This window comes from Mustela nivalis (assembly GCF_964662115.1).
Source record: "Mustela nivalis genome assembly, chromosome: 15".
NCBI lineage: Eukaryota > Metazoa > Chordata > Mammalia > Carnivora > Mustelidae > Mustela > Mustela nivalis.
The window spans coordinates 32117402-32134411 of NC_139034.1; positions in this window are offsets into that span (position 1 = coordinate 32117402).

The window sequence follows — 17010 nt, forward strand, 5'->3', positions numbered from 1 at the left end:
GTTATTATTCAGTGATATTTCCCTATGATATTAATGTGCATTTTCATGGCAAGTACTGACATTTTTTAAAGTACTGACCAACTAATACTGACTTTTATGAAATGTGTAAGACTTTTGGCCAGTTTTTAATTAAGTTGCTTACCTTTGAATTATTGATCATAGAGTTGAGATTTATAGATTTGAATTTTTTGTCAGATAAATGTATTAAGAATATTTTTTCCAAGTCTGTAGCTTCCTTTTCTAATACATTATTCTTTAGAGCAGTTTTACATTTATAGAAAAATTGTGCAGAAATTAGAGCATCCCCTTTGCCCACTCCCATTCCATAACTTCCACACTTTCCTACTAGCATTATATATTAATATGGTACATTTTTTTGGCAATGGAATACCAATATGGTCATGTTATTAACTAAAGACCATAATTTAGAGTTTACTTTTTTTTTCAATTCTGTGGGCTTTAATAGAAGCATGATGTCATTTATCCTCTTATTATATTGTAGAGAATACTTTTATTGACCTAAAAATACCCATGCACCACTTATCCACTCCTATCTCTTCCTCTCCACCAACAGCTGGCAACCACTCATCTTTTTAACATCTGTAGACTTTTCCCTTTTCCAGGTTGTTCTATAGTTGAAATCATACAGTACATAGCCTTTACAGACTGTCTTCTTTCACTTAACAGTATGCATTTAAGTTTCCTCCATGCCTTTTCATAGACTGATAACGTATTTCTTTGTCTTGCTGCATAATAGTTCATGAAATGGAGGAACCACAATTTGTGACCAACATTCATTTATTGAAGGGCATCTTGGTTGTTTCCAAATTCCTACTCTGAGCCTGTACCTCTGGTCCAGGACCTTCACAATTCCTTCTCAGTTTTCCCCACCCCTGAAGTGAGACAGGAGAGCTGGTGCAGTCTGGAGTTGGATGCTTACCTTCCCCAACATGGAAGGTTAGGAGGAGATGGAGCTTGGTACTTGTGTTTCCCTACGTCAAAGGCTACAGTGGGCTGGAGTTGGGTATTTTCTTTCCCCAAGCGAGTTAGGTTTCTGTAAAACACACTTTGGTTAGGCTGTGGTAAAAATTTCCTTCAAAAGTTGGTCTTTTTAAGGACTGATATCTCTGGCAGTTTTTCAAAATGGTTCATTTTCCCTCCTTTGCTAGAAGCCAGAGAGGATTTTTCTCTGATTCCAGTGACAACCTGGTAAGGACCCCGGAAGTAAATTTACAAAATTTGGGGGGCTACTAAGCCTGCATCCTCAGGAGTTTTCATCTCTTAAACTAGTCCACTCAGTCTCCAGCAATTAGTCAACTACCCCTTAAGTATATCTGCCAGTTGCTGGGCACAGGCAAGTGTTCTGCTCTGAAGACATTTTATCCTCTGTATCTTCCCATCTCCATGTTTCAAGATAGCTGTTTGCTTTGACACTTCAATTCTCTGATGCATTTAAGAAGAGCTGTTGATTTTTAGTTTGTTCAGTTTTTCCTTATTGTGACAACTTCCAGGCTCCTCACATGTTAGATCAGAAACTGAAATCTTGCTTTTTGTTAACAGTGTCTTTTGAGAACATAAGGTTTAAAGTTTCAATTAACTCCAGTTTATCTTTTTTTCTCTCTTTTATAGTTAGAGCTTTTGAAGTTCCATACAGAAAATCTCTGCCTAATTTCCAGTTTGCTGAGGTTTTTCCTGAATTTTCTTCTGGAAGCTTTATAATTTTGGTGTTTGAATCTAAGACTATAATTTCTTTCATGATAATTTGTATATATCATATGGAATATACATCAAGATTCACTTTATTGCCACACATATACAAGTGGTTATATAGCACTTACTGAAAAAAATTGTCCTTTTTTCATTGATGATTTTTTTCAAATACTTGACTCTCTCTCTATATATGGGTGTATTTGGGGATTCTGTTCTGATATAATGACCTATCCTTACTCCTGAACCAGACTGTCTTCATTATTTTATCTTAAAATCAGATAAGATAGAGGCACCTGTGTGGCTCTGTCAGTTGAGTGTCTGACTGATTTCAGCTTGGCTCATATTTTTGTTTGTTTCTTTTTTATTTATTTATTTGACAGAGAGAGGGAAATCACAAGCAGGCAGGCAGAGAGAGAGGGTGAAGCAGGCTCCCCGCTGAGCAGAGAGCCCGATGCAAGCCTCAATCCCAGGACCCTGAGAGCATGACCTGAGCTGAAGGCAAAGGCTTTAAAACACTGTGCCACCCAGGCACCCAAAATAAATAAATCTTAAAAAAAAAAAAAATACACATCTTGGTTCCCAAAGGTCAGACTAAATTAAATCAACATAATTTTATTTAAAGATGAAATACTAAAATTTTATGGGGAACTTAGAAGAGACTATATAAATGTTAAATTACAGAGACCTGAAATGTCCAAATGAAAATCCAAGACAAAATTATAGGATGGTAAATCACCTACTGATGGGTTGTACGGTTCACATTCTAGGTGCTACAAAAATTTCTAAATTATAGCTGAAATATACTGATAGCAAACTAGCCTTGGGCCAGATGCTAGACTTGCATTTATGAAGAAACAATCTCAAGAAGGGAAATGGGTCTAGAGTCAGGAGGAGTGAATGTGCTCCCACAGGGACTCAGTGTGGTTGCTGACCACATGCATGATTTGGGTAAGATGAAGAGGTCTGGGTAAATTGGGTCAGTGAAGTTAGTTGAAAAGGATCATCAAATACCAAATCAAGAAAGTTAAGTGAGTTTCAAATGCTCCATTAGACCATAGGCCCTTTAATAGGAAAGAAATGCATCTTGTATGCCCAGTGCCTAGATCAGTGTTAGACAGGCATTAAGAAATGTTTGTCAAATAAATAATGAATAATTGAAATGAACCAGGCCAAATGGCTTGTTCTCTTTTTCAATATGAAGCTTAAAAACTTATACAAATGAATACTAGTTCAACCAAACCTAAAGACTACCTTATCCTATGCCAGTGTACAGTTTTAGTCTTAGTAATAAATTGTTTCTCCCTATAGTGCTACAACATTGACAAATAGCTCTCAAGTTAATGAAAGAATGAAAAGGATTTTAATTATATAACATCTACATGAATCTGTGTTTGGGTTTGTAATGTTAATAGGAATAATTTATTCCTGAGTATAAAAATTATTTCTCAAACATGGGGATATTCATGAGCTTTTGACTGCTTGAGATATACACTTTATTTGGGGAGCTATTGCTTTCCCCCCTAAATGTTTAACTCTAATGAGGCTGATAATCTTTCTATTTCATTCCCATACCCAAGGTATATGCATGACCCATATTCACACCAAGTCAATTAAAATAAATTGCACAGTAAATATTTTAGACTTTGAGGACCAAAAATCATATGCTTCTATGCTTTTAAAAGACATTCAATATTTAATCATTTTAAAGTGTAAAAAAAATTCATTCTTACCTAAAGAACAAACAGGTGACAGTTCACATGTGGCCCATGGACCACAATGTATCATGTTCTGATATATTCCATTCTCCTGGCCACAGGAACTGGTTCAGGAGTATACATGTGAGTCAAGCCAGACCAGTGAGAGTTCATCTCTGGGATTTTTTTTTTAATTTAGTGATGGAAGGATCATGGAGCTAAAGTATGTGAATCATTCTGCCTGCTCTATGTCTGCTAACTTGGAGAATAAGGCCAAAACTGGGGGGAAAAAAGCAGACACACTAAATGAAAGAGAATGAGAGCACAAGAGAGGTGATTATTTCATTAGAGTCCCAAGATTCCTTTGTGGTTGGAGCTACCTACATTTCTTATTAAATAGGCCAATTACCTCCCTTTTAGGCTGAAGCTTATTAATTGGGTTTCTTTCACTAGTAACCAAAAGAACTCGTTCTTTTGGTTACATACATGATATACTCACATACATGATATATACAGATATATATATATACCATATACAGATATACATATATTTGAATATATACATATAAATTTACAAATGCATAATACACACACATATTCAATTAACATATGTGGAAGGCCTAATATTTACCAGATAATGTCCAAGGCACTAGAGATTCAAATATAGAAGATGTTTTTATACATTTTTTAAGAAATTTTTTAAAAGATTTTATTTATTTATTCAAGAATGAGAGAGAGAGAGAGAGAGAGAGGCAGAAGGAGAAACAGGCTCCCTGCTCCTGTGGGAATGATTAATGTGGGATTTGATCCCAGGACTCTGGGATCATGATCTGAGCTGAAGGCAGACACCCAACTGACTGAGGCATTCAGGCACCCATATTTATGCATACTTAAGAGCATAATTTCTTAAAATTCTGGGCTAAGATGGCATTTTAAGCACATATTTTTTCTTTCATTCTCTCCAAAAATCCTTCTGCAACAACATTAAGATTTTTTTGAAGGCATAAACTTATAAGAACAGAGAGAATGACAGAAGCAACAAATTCTGGTAGCTAGGAAGCAGGTAATTGAGAAAGCATTTACTTTTTTTGTGTGTGTGTGTAGCCAATAGCAGAAAAGCCCAAGTTACTCAATCATGACCAATAGTGAGGAAAGCTAAGAATTAACTTGATCTATGCCTCCACACTCCAGAGGTTTAAGAAGTTGACAATACCAATTATCTCCTCAAGTAGGGTTAGAGTGGGCTAAAAACTTTTTTAAAATAAAATAAAAAAGAGGAGCGGTCAAAATCCATTTGAAATTCAGTCAGATCCCCCAGTCTTTTTCCTCCTGGATATTGGGATTACCTAGTACCTTAGGAGAAAGGGTAAAGAAGATAGTTTTTGGAGTTGGGGAGAGAATAAAGAGAATATAGAGAGGTTAAGTGAATATTTATGTTCAGAATAAGGAGGTTCACACCTTTTTCTCCCATTCATTCTTCTCCAAGGACTCTAAACATCCCAAAAGGCTAAAGAAACTCTCACCATTAAATATTCCAAGGAAATGTCCTGGCTAGATATCTCTAAAGTGCAGCCCATAATTGGAGAGTTTCAAAGTGTAACCCACTAGCTCAGAGACTGCAAATAGATTTTTATTGTCCAAATCATAAATATGAATTATCAAAGATTAGCAAATATCTGAAGAAAAGAATCACGTAGCTATAGTACTCCTAGTAAGAGCCAGAAGGATCATGTAGCAGCACTGCTCCTAGCAGAAGCAGAGACTCTTCCAGGGGAAAATAATTTCAAAATAACTACCACTAATGTACTCATAGAAGAAAAAAAAGGAAAAAAATAAAATTCCACTTAAAAAGAACATTCAGGGGGCACCTGGGTGGCTCTGTGGGTTAAGCCTCTGCCTTTGGCTCAGGTCATGATCTCAGGGTGCTGGGATTGAGCCCCACATCGGGCTCTCTTACTTTTTGTGTGGAGGAACATACATTTTTGGTAATATCACAGACCAGGTCAATAAGTCATGAGAAATACAGGATTCCAACCCTTTAAAAAAATATACCATATTCCTTGTCATGTTCCTGATCTCAAAGGGAAGGCTGTCAGCTTCTTCAGAGGGGAGCCTGCTTCTCCCTCTCTTCTCTCTGCCTGCCTCTCTACCTGCTTGTGATCTCTGTCTGTCAAATAAATTAATAAAATCTTAAAAAAAAAAAAGAACATTCAGATTCCTCAAGAAATTAAAAATAGAACGTCCCTATGACCCTGCAATTGCACTCCTGGGTATTTACTCCAAAGATACAGATGTAGTGAAAAGAAAGGCCATCTGTACCCCAATGTTTATAGCAGCAATGGCCAGGGTCACCAAACTGTGGAAAGAACCAAGATGCCCTTCAACGGACGAATGGATAAGGAAGATGTGGTCCATATACACTATGGAGTATTATGCCTCCATCAGAAAGGATGAATACCCAACTTTTGTAGCAACATGGATGGGACTGGAAGAGATTATGCTGAGTGAAATAAGTCAAGCAGAGAGAGTCAATTATCATATGGTCTCACTTATTTGTGGAGCATAACAAATAGCATGGAGGACAAGGGGTGTTAGAGAGGAGAAGGGAGTTGGGGGAAGTTGCAAGGGGAGGTGAACCATGAGAGACTATGGACTCTAAAAAACAATCTGAGGGGTTTGAATTGGCGGGGGGGTGGGAGGTTGGGGTACCAGGTGGTAGGTATTATAGAGGGCATGGATTGCATGGAGCACTGGGTGTGGTGAAAAAATAATGAATACTGTTATGCTGAAAATAAATAAAAAATAAATTTTTTTTTTAAAAAAAGAACATTCAGAGAAGAACTCTTATAAATTAAGTATATTGGAGAAATGAAAAATGCCACATTATAGAAGACAAATTCATATGAAATTAGCCAAAGACATGGAAAATAGGAGGGAGGGGAAGAATACTGCAAGAGCAGATGAAGAAATTCAATATCCAAATAGTAAGAATCTAGAAATAGAAAAGTAAGAAAATAGAAATAACGAAAACTAATTTATGAAGAATTTTCCATGAATAAATGACAAATGTTTTTTAATTTAAAATGATTCATTAACAATCGGAAGAGTAGAAGAAAATAAACACTCACCAAGGCACATCATCATAACCTTTCCGCATTTCAGAACACTGAGAAAAAAGTAAAAATTCTAAAAAAAAAAAAAAAAAAAGAGAGAAGGAAGGAGAGGGGTGAAGGTGATGGGTGAAGAGGTAGGGATGTTCCTCATGAATGTTAGCAGTAGGAATGATTTCCGACTTCTTGACATGAAAGGTAAACATCAGTGGACAATGCCAAACTAAGTCTGAAGGAAAACAGTTTCCAACTCTATCAGAAGGGTCTCCAAGGCCACCCCAGGTTCGATGATTTGCTACAAGAACTCACAGGATTCCGAGTATAACTGTACTCACTGCTGTGGGTTTTTTTGTTTGTTTGTTTGTTTGTTTTTTAAACTGCAAAAGGGTACAAAGCAAAATCAGCAAAGAGGAAAGACACATCTGGTAAAGTCCTAAGAACACCAGGCTCAAACTTCCAAAAGTCTTCTTCCAGTGAAATCACAAATGACATGTTTAATTCTCCAAGCAATGCATAACTCTTTCACAATGGCACCATGGGTGGCAGACTGTCCACAGGAGAAGCTCATTAGAAAGGAAATTTCCAAGTTTTTTCCTGGGGGCTGGTCAGGGAGGCACCTTCTGTCTAGCATGTATCAAAGTTCCAGACTTCCAAAAGGAAAGCAGGTGTTCAACATAAACCATATTATTTGCACAAACAGCTAAGGCATAGTAAAGTACTCTTATCATTCAGGGAACGTTTATGTCAGTGTAGGAAACTGTTTACAATTCAAGTCTGCAGACACCAGTCAAGGGCCAAGCTTCGTATGTTAACTCTTTTCTGTATACCAAGCCATAATTTTTGATCAAACTATCAACTGAATACGAACATCGAATAAAAGAGAGTTTCAGATACTCAAGACCTCAAATAAAATTCCATCCTACACATTCTTTCTCAGGAGAGTACTGAAGTATATACTTCACCAAAATCATAGAGAAAACAAGCAGCAGGAAGAATGGAAAAACAGGGACTCCCATACAGAAGAGAAGTAAAGAAATCCTCAGAGTGATGGTGAAGGAAGATCCCAGAATAATAGTTTGCACCAGATACTGATTACAAAGGAACTAATTAGAAGGTTCCAGGAGAAATTTCTTCAGGAGTTATCATTAGAATATCTGATGGACAGAGTAGATGGAGTGCTCATCAGATAAGGTGCTTCAGGTTGAATTAATAAAGAAGTTCATAGAAAAGGAAGCAAATGTGAAATCAAGACAACTGCTACCTCTAGGCAAAGCAAAAAGTTGGACTGTTAGGAAAGATAATCATGGGAACAAATATATAATTAAGGGGAAAAATGAAAAGTACATTTTAACATGTGTATATTATGCCAACATTTATGATTTTCTAAAAGGAATGTACAAACACAGACATTTATCCAAGCATAGAAATCACCAGAAAGTGAGTCAAGAACAGTTATCTTTTGAGAAATGAACTAAGTAAGAGATTGAGTGGGAGCAATACATTTTTTTTTTACTTAGTCACTCTTTTAGTTTTCGAGATGTTATGCCATGAACATGTATGACTTTTGCAGGCAAGTAAGCAAATAAAACGACCTCTCAAAACCCAAACACAAAAGCAAGAGTAGCAGAAAATAGCAAGATCCCTTCCTCAGTCCTTCGGCATCATGGAAGCCTGGCTTCACATCTCTCTAATAAGCTGGGAAAAACACATTTGTCCACATGTGGAAAAGGTTAAATAATTTTTGTTTCCCTTTAAAAAGAAATATCCAAGAAAAAGAATCTAGTTTTTATTTGTAAACTAAACACCTATATTTAAAAAGTGTGGCTGGTCTTCCTTTGGTCTGTAATGGGCATCTAAAAAAATTGTGCTCACTGATGATTTTACCTTAAATTGCAATATCAGATAATTACTGATGAGCATTTTATCATGGTCATGATAGCACAAGAGGAGGATGGAACATAATGCAATAAAATATTATTATTATCTACAGCACTATTCTAATGGAAGTTTTACTACACCACTAAATCAGCAAATGAAATGGAATGGCTTACCCTATCTTACCTTATGGAAACTCTATAATCAAACATTTTTTCATCCATCAAGCACAAAAGCTCCTTAGAATGAATATATATATATATATATATATATTTTTTTTTTTTAATGTGCCTATATTCAAGCAACAGATAAAGGCAGAAGAGCACATGAATGACTCTGCAGTAAGTGTAGCCCAGAGGCAGAAAACTTCATTCTAGCTTTTCTGCATTCCCCCTTCCAGTTGCTGGGGATAAGAACTCCACTAGTCCCTACACACCACCCCCAAGCATGCCACAGGCTTGCTCTCCTTCAAAAACCTGCCAAGCAGCAAACAAACCAGGAGGCAGGTGTGGCTTTTAATATTGAAGAGATAATGGATAATTCAGAAGCGGGAGTCCTGCAAAAGACCTAAAAACAAGTTTCACAAAAAAGAAGAGTTATCAGAAATGTAACCTGTTTCATGAATCATGATATCCAATGATGGAGAAAATATTTTGAGAGGTTATGGTCTCAATATTGTTTTTCAATGGCTAAACCCTGCATGTATAGGAGAAAGTGAGCAGGATCCATCTTTATCCTGGTATGTTCCTCCATCAGGAAGAGAATTAAAGTCCAGAATAGAAAAGTGTCCATACACATATGTGTCATATATTTATTTTTCTGGATAGAATTTAAATGATACTTTTTACCCTAACCATACTATGAACATATTCAGGTTGCTAGGCATTTACTGGAGTAACACTGCAAAGCGCCCAGTATCTGGTGGTCCACACTGTTTACAGTTTTGATTAGATGGAGTATTAAATCTTACAGATAAACTCTCCTTTGTATTGATATCTGCACATCCCATAACTAAACCACATGACAAAGATTTGTTTATGCTTGATGTCAATCACTAGACCACAGCTTGGATGATATACTATATTTTTCAAATTGTGTAACAATAATCATTTCCACTGGAATCACTTATTGGATTAAAAACAGATCATGCTAAAACTCATGTCAAAAGTGGTCCAGTCCAGCCCAGCCCAGTCAGCTCTCAGACTTACTGACTCAGTCTCCCGACAGTGAATATTGGAGATCCCCCCCCAAACATGGGACTTGAACTCACAACTCTGAGATCAAGACCTGGGCTGAGATCGAGAGTCAGTTGCTTAATCACATGCTAAAGTGACTGAGCATCCCTTGGAGATTCCTTTTAAATGACTGTTAACTATATTGGAGTTTGAGAACCAGCGTGGGCTCCCAGTTGACTAACACAATTCCTAGTACTTACTGCAAACTCTGAACTTCCTTCTTAGCTGCATAATTAATGCATTTGTTTAAGGATCAACTAATATATAATATATATAACTATTATATATATATACACACACACATATATATACATAATATATCTTATATATGATATATAAATTAGTTTATAATTACATAAATTACATAATGTATAATATACAAATTAGAAATTATATTGTATATTTCATATATATTACATCACATATATTAATATACATATTATATATTAAATATAATTATAAATGCATGTATTTATTACATCCTGTATTATCAAGTACTGTTTAATGCCTACTCTACAGGTCTGGCTCCCTGATGAGCATAGAGGAAATAAAGATTGAAGAGACCCAGGTGCCAGGGTGACTCAGTGGGTTGCAAACCTCTGCCTTCAGCTCAGGTCATGATCTCAGGGTCCTGGGAACGAGCCCCACATCGGGCTCTCTGCTCAGTAGGGAGCCTGCCTCTTTGCCTACTTGTGATCTCTCTCACTCCGTCTATAAATAAAATCTTAAAAAAAAAAAAAAAAGATTGAAGAGACCTCTCTCTACCCTCAGAGTTTACAGGGCAGGAGGCTTGTCCTCAATGAATTTCCTCAAAAGCTATTATTTCAGACAGATGTGATTTGGGAACACAGAGGAAAAATGATTAGCTGTGCCTGGAGAATGTGCAAAGCATTTGCAGAGAAAGTGACATGGAGGCAGGCTTGCAGAAAAATCCTACCAGGCAAAAAAATACAGGATTACACTAAGGGCTAGGCATTGTGCAAAGGGTTTTCTAAACATGATCTTGTTAAGTTTCACAACCTCTCAGCTAAATGCTTTTTTTTTTTTTTTTTCTAAATGTTCTTATTACAATTTTATAGAAAAGGAGACTGCGGCCAGAGAAGGCACATGCCTCATTCCAGGTCCCATGCACGAAGTGGTTGAGCTGTCACCCTAAGGTTTCAGGCCTCGAAAGCCTTTAGGCTTTGCCACTCTATTCTGTCCCTTCACAGATGGGGGCAGTCCACGGACAAGAGCCCAAAGGCACAAGAGGCCCTGCTGTGTTCAGGGATCTCAGACACACAGTCCAGAGCAGAACATATGCCGAAGGAGGGGGAGACATAAGCAGACCCATGAATGGGGTTTTCATTCTACAAGACACACATAAAAACTAGTGTCATTACCTTACACTCTGATATGGTGCACTTAAACTTTCAGGAGTTAATACAAAAATCCATTCATGTAAGCAAAAATAATTATTATAGTGATCCTGTATTCACAGATTACATATTTGTGAATTCGGGGACTAAAATTTATTTGCAATCTCCAAATCAATAGTTGGATGTTCTTTCATGGTCACTTACAGACAGAAACATGTGCAGAGCTATGAAAATTTTGAGTCCCTCTCCCCACCGACCATGCCAAGTTCTCGGCTGAAACAAAAGGTTGTAGCTCTCAGAAACTAAGAGGTTTCAGCTCTCATAACTAATGTGTTTGTCCTCAGTCTATGCAGGACCACATTTTTCACATTTTTATGTTTTTGTTGGTGGTTCTGCTGTTTAAAATGGCCTCCAAGTGCAGTGCTGAACTGCTGTGTCGTGTTCCTAAAAGAAGGCTGTGCTGTGATGTATTTTATGGAGAAAATACATCTGTTGGATAAGCTTCCTTTAGGCATGAGTGATAGTGCTGTTGGCTGTGAGTTCAAGGCTATTGAATTTTATGCATGCATTTTCACATATTTCATAATTATGTAATATTAATGAGTATCTGTATAATAATAATATATCACAAAGTAGAAAATATACTATAATATATAATACCATAATATTTCATTATATATTCATAAACTTTTTATATATAAATATACGTATAAATTTCTGTGTGTATATAAAATTCATTAACACTGAGCTCATGACCAACAGTACTATAATTCGGGCCTAAAGGAAGATTCTTTTTTTTAAAGATTTTATTTGTTTATTTGACAGAGAGAAACATAGCGAGAAGGGAAACACAAGCCGGGGTAGTGGGAGAGGGAGAAGCAGTCTTCCGGCTGAGCAGGGAGCTTAATGCAGGGCTCGATACCAGGACCCCGGGGATCATAACCTGAGCCAAAGGCAGATGCTTAACGACTAAGTCACCCAGGAGCCCCATAGAGGAAGATTTTTTTAACACAGGCACATAACATCTAACATACCATATAATAATGTGTCTTTGAACAGAAACACAAAACAAGATTATATATTGATCAGATGACAAGTTATTGTGATCAGAGATTTATTGAAACATACTGCTGTACTTTACTAAAGGACAAAGGTATGAAATTTGCTAATTTGGGATTCATAGTAACTACATAGTGTAGGTTATAGTGACCATATCTACAGCAAACAAGAATAAGCTGTATTTGAATTTTTCAGAAGTAAAATTACTGATAATACTTTTTATACAGAGAGCAATGGCTCAGATACCAAGTTAAGCACCTACTGCTTATTAACTACATTTTTTAAAAAAGGATTTTAAAGATTTTATTTATTTATTTGGCAGACAGACACAGAAAGAAAAGGAACACAGCGGAGGGAGAGGGAGTGGAAATGGGAGAGGGAAAAGCAGCCTTCCCACTGGGCGGGGAGCCCAATACAGGGCTCGATCCCAGGACTGTGAGATCTTGACCTGAGCAGAAGGCAGACACTTAATGACTGAGCCACCTAGGTGCCCCTAACTATTTTAATTTTTTTGACAACAATATAAGGAAGGTATTAATTGCTCTTCTCCAGAGGAGGAAACAAAGACACAAAAAGATTAATTATTTTCTCAGGATTACATGGCTAATGAAGTGACAGAGCCAGAATTTGAAACTTATTTTGACTTCTTATCCCCAGTGATTGTATACACACCTCTTCCACTGCAACCTCAGAACTAAAGAAGCTCCACGCATTTGTAAGGACCTACTCTGTAACCACATTTTAATAGATGCCGTTTTGAATAAAGATTTTACCTATTGGGTCACTGTTACTTGTATCACCTTTCCGCATGTTACTAAAGTTGGTCCTTTGGTTTGGATGCTTTATTCTTCAGTTCTTGATGGGTTAATCATCAGAACAGAGTTTCCTCAGTTATAGATGGAAAAATCTTAAAAGGCAAGGTGGTCATTAAAGTAAATGGCCTCGGATTTCCCCCTATTGTTTTCGCAACTACCTGTGTCCCTATCATTATTTCAAAATAAAGTTGTTGTTGTTGCTGTTGTGTTGTTGTTTTTAATGACTTTGAAAATCCCTTCCAAAACTAAAATCCTATCCTTCTCCTGAACTTGCTTTATGTTGGTCCTTAGCACAACATAATCTACTTTGTGGCTGTTAAACCACAGAGGATAGCACAGTGACAGCAGCACATCACTTCCCTGCCATGCCCAGGGAGATCAAGTTTTCAGACAGTGAGACCTCAGAAAGTCTGGGACCATTTAAAGACAATGTACCAACACAGATAACCACATAGATACTGTAAGGACACTTTCAAGGGAAGGCCAAGTTAATAAAACAGAAGTTGGTCACTTCTGTATTAGAGAAGGTTTCAACAGTATTACCAGAGGGTAACACTTGCTTTAAAATAACTTCAGCTTTGTTGGAGTAACTGAGCAACCATCTATTCAAACACCCAAAGCTATTTTTTTTTAAAGATTTTATGTATTTATTTGACAGATAGAGATCACAAATAGGCAGAGAAGCAGGCAGAGAGAGAGAGGAGGAAGCAGGCTCCCCGCTGAGCAGTAAGCCTGATGTGGGGCTCGATCCCAGGACCCTGGGATCATGACCCAAGCTGAAGGCAGAGCCTTAACCCACTGAGCTACCCAGGTGCCCCAAAACCTATTTTAAAATGATATAGTTGGAGGACAATTCAAGCACACTAAATGCTAAAAAGCAAAACAGAAAACTTGACTTTTCCCCCCTGAAGCACAATATAATGAGATATATATTTCGAAATCTAAATTCATCTGAAATACAATAGGCATGGTATGGACAAGTTTGAGGTTTCCTGACTTTAGGGTCTACATTTTTAGCTAACTCATTAAAATAGTTTTTTGAATTTCTAATTACACTGTTTATAACTATGGAAATGTTGTCACAAAAAAACTAGTGCACAAATCTAGCCTAAGAATAAGAAAAGTCAAAATATTTGAGGCTCTCCAGTCATTGCTATAGTGATGACTCAGGGAACCTAACTGGCTCAATATTGAAGGCAATTTTTTAAATGTTCTTTTTAAAAAATCACTGAAGTAGCTGCCAGTCTACTACATGAACAGCCATAATATAATGGAATTAGTTTCTGGAAATTACCTATCTAGCAGGATATGAAGGTCATTCTTACAGGGTATTAAACCATCAACCAAAACTCTAATGCCCACAGTATACTCAGTAGGAAGGCTGCATTGAATATTAATTTAATTTTCATTTGTGCTTGTGTTCCTCCTGCTGAATCTATGATCAAGTATTCATATGCTCAAAGAATTGGAAGAAGTTTTATCTATGTCAGTGATGTCACTGATGTCAATAATGCTGCTGCATTGAAATTTCAAATTATACAAAATAAGACAAGAAATATCACCAAGGAAGAGTCAGTTAACCACACAAACAAACCCTACAGCATAAAATATTCCCAGTTATTTTTCTTTTCTCATTCACAAGTTTTTGTGTATATTAACCAATATGATTTAATCAAAAAGTATTTTGCTTTTTTGTTTGAATTGCACTGGGCCTGGAAGTCAAACACATTTTTTCAAACATGTATCATCTAGACGACAGATCCCTACAGATCCAACCTATGCCCGTCTCTGGAAATTATTTGTAAGATGAATCTAAGTATACTGCTATCATGTTTGGAGATACAAAGTATATTCAAATTTCAGACCCCCAGATTTCTAGAAGAATTGCTTGATCTTAAGCAGAAGCAGAAACACATACTTGCTATATTTTAGATTGAGAAACTTTGCTTGAGCAGGGTTAACAAATCTGAATTTCTTCTAAACAGCACTTAGGCTTTGTCTATGATAATGGTACTAAAACTCTGCATGATAAATTGAAAGCTACAATTCTGAAATAATTAATAAGCTGCACTCATTAAAATTAAAAACTGCTCTTCAAAAACAATATCAAAAGAATGAGAAGATAAGCCACACTGTGACAAAATAGTCATGAAAGGCATAGTTGATAAAGCACTATTACCCCAAATGTATAAAGACCTCTCTAAACTCAACAATAAGAAAACAGCCCAGTTTAAAAATGAACCATAGACCTTAACAGACTACTCATCAAAGAAAATATAAATATAGCAAACAATTCTATTAATAGATGTCCTTCATTATGTATTAAAAGATAAATGCAAATTAGTACATTGAGATACCACCACATACCTCTTAAAATGACCCAAATCCAGAACATTGGCAATACCAAAGGCTATTACTGCTGTGGAGCCATGGGCAATTGTCATTCATTACTGAAAGGAATGCAAGATGGTACAGCCACTTTGGAAGACAGTTGGTGGCTTCTCATAAAACTAAACATACTCTTACCATATAATCGAGCAATCATGCTCCTTGGTATTTACCCTAAGGAACACATGTCCACATGAAAACTTGCACATGGAAATTTGCACATGGATGTTTACAGCACTTTATTCATTATTGCCAAAACTTTTAAGTGCTCATGGTGTCCTTCAATAGGTAAATGGATAACCTTTGGTAATCCTGAAAATGAATTACTTAGTGTTCAAAAGAAATGAGCTATGAGCTATCAAGCCATGAAAAGACATGAAGGAAACTTAAATGCATATTACTAAAGAAAGGAAGCCAATCTGTGAAGGCTACAAACTGTATGATTTCAACTATGTAATATTCTGGCCAAGAGGAAACTATGAGGACAGTAAAAAGATCAGTGGCTCCCAAGGCTTGTGGAGTAGACAGAGGGATAAAAAGGCAGAGCACAAAGGATATTCTAGCCAGTGGAAATACTCTGTATAATACCATAATGGATACATATGTCCAAATACATAGAATGTACATCACCAAGAGTAATGCAATAAAATAAACTGGATTTTGGACGATTATGAGGTGTCAATGCAGGTTCATCAATTTTAGCAAATGTAGTATTCAGGGGGAGATGTTGATAATGATGGTAGCTATCCATGTGTGGGGGATGGAGCTGTACGGGAAATCTCTATCATCCCCTCAATTTTGCTCTGAATTTTAAGCTGCTTTAAAAAAATAAAGTGTTAATTTTTAAAAAATGAGAGCAGCTTTTGAAAATCAAATTCTAAATTTCAAGCTTAAAATTTGAGTTGCATCCTCAATAGTAACCAAGCCACTGGAAAATACAAGAATTAGCTATGTTTTTATAACTAAATGCAATATAATATAAGCAGATGATTCCTTTGATTCTGCTGAGAAACCAGGAAATAATACATTTACCTGAGTTTTCATAGTCATTGCAACATGGTTACCAGACCGTACTGGTTGAATTTTCCTTGAAGACTGATTTAAAATAAATTGTCAGCCTACAAAGGCTCTCATAAACTTTTTTCTTCATTCTCTATTACCATAGCCACAACGTGTCCATCAATAGGACTGTAAGACATCATTTCACATTTATAGTTTCTCATTTTATTAAAACTGTCATTTCTGCTAAGTCTAATTTCTTTCTACCGCAGCTTAATTTCTTTTTAGACCTCTAGTCTGGAACCCCTTGTTAGTTTGGATGCTCAAACTCTATTGTTCTGTTGTGGATATTGACTTTTACCTTGATATGGAAACATCACACACAAAATCGCCTGCTGGGCTCCTTATGATGTGAATGCCACCCTCATCTCTAGCCTCATCTTGTCCTACTCTCTTTCTCATTAAGCTGCATCCTCATGCCCAAGCCAGCACTTTATTTGACTGTGTCAAGGTATGTCATCTTCAAGCCTTTACATGTACTATTCTCCATACACTGCATCAAATCTTTACTTAGCTGAGATCTTCTTGCAATTCAGTTCTCAACAACCTGTCCCTTCCCCAGAGTCTTTCCCAATAATCCAATCATGGACAGACAACCTACCATGTCTTCTTCCCCAAGCAAATGTTTGTCAAATCACGTGGCTTTATTTTTCTCTCTGGGTATACCATCATCCAAAATGAAACTGCTCCTGTGATGAGCACCAGGT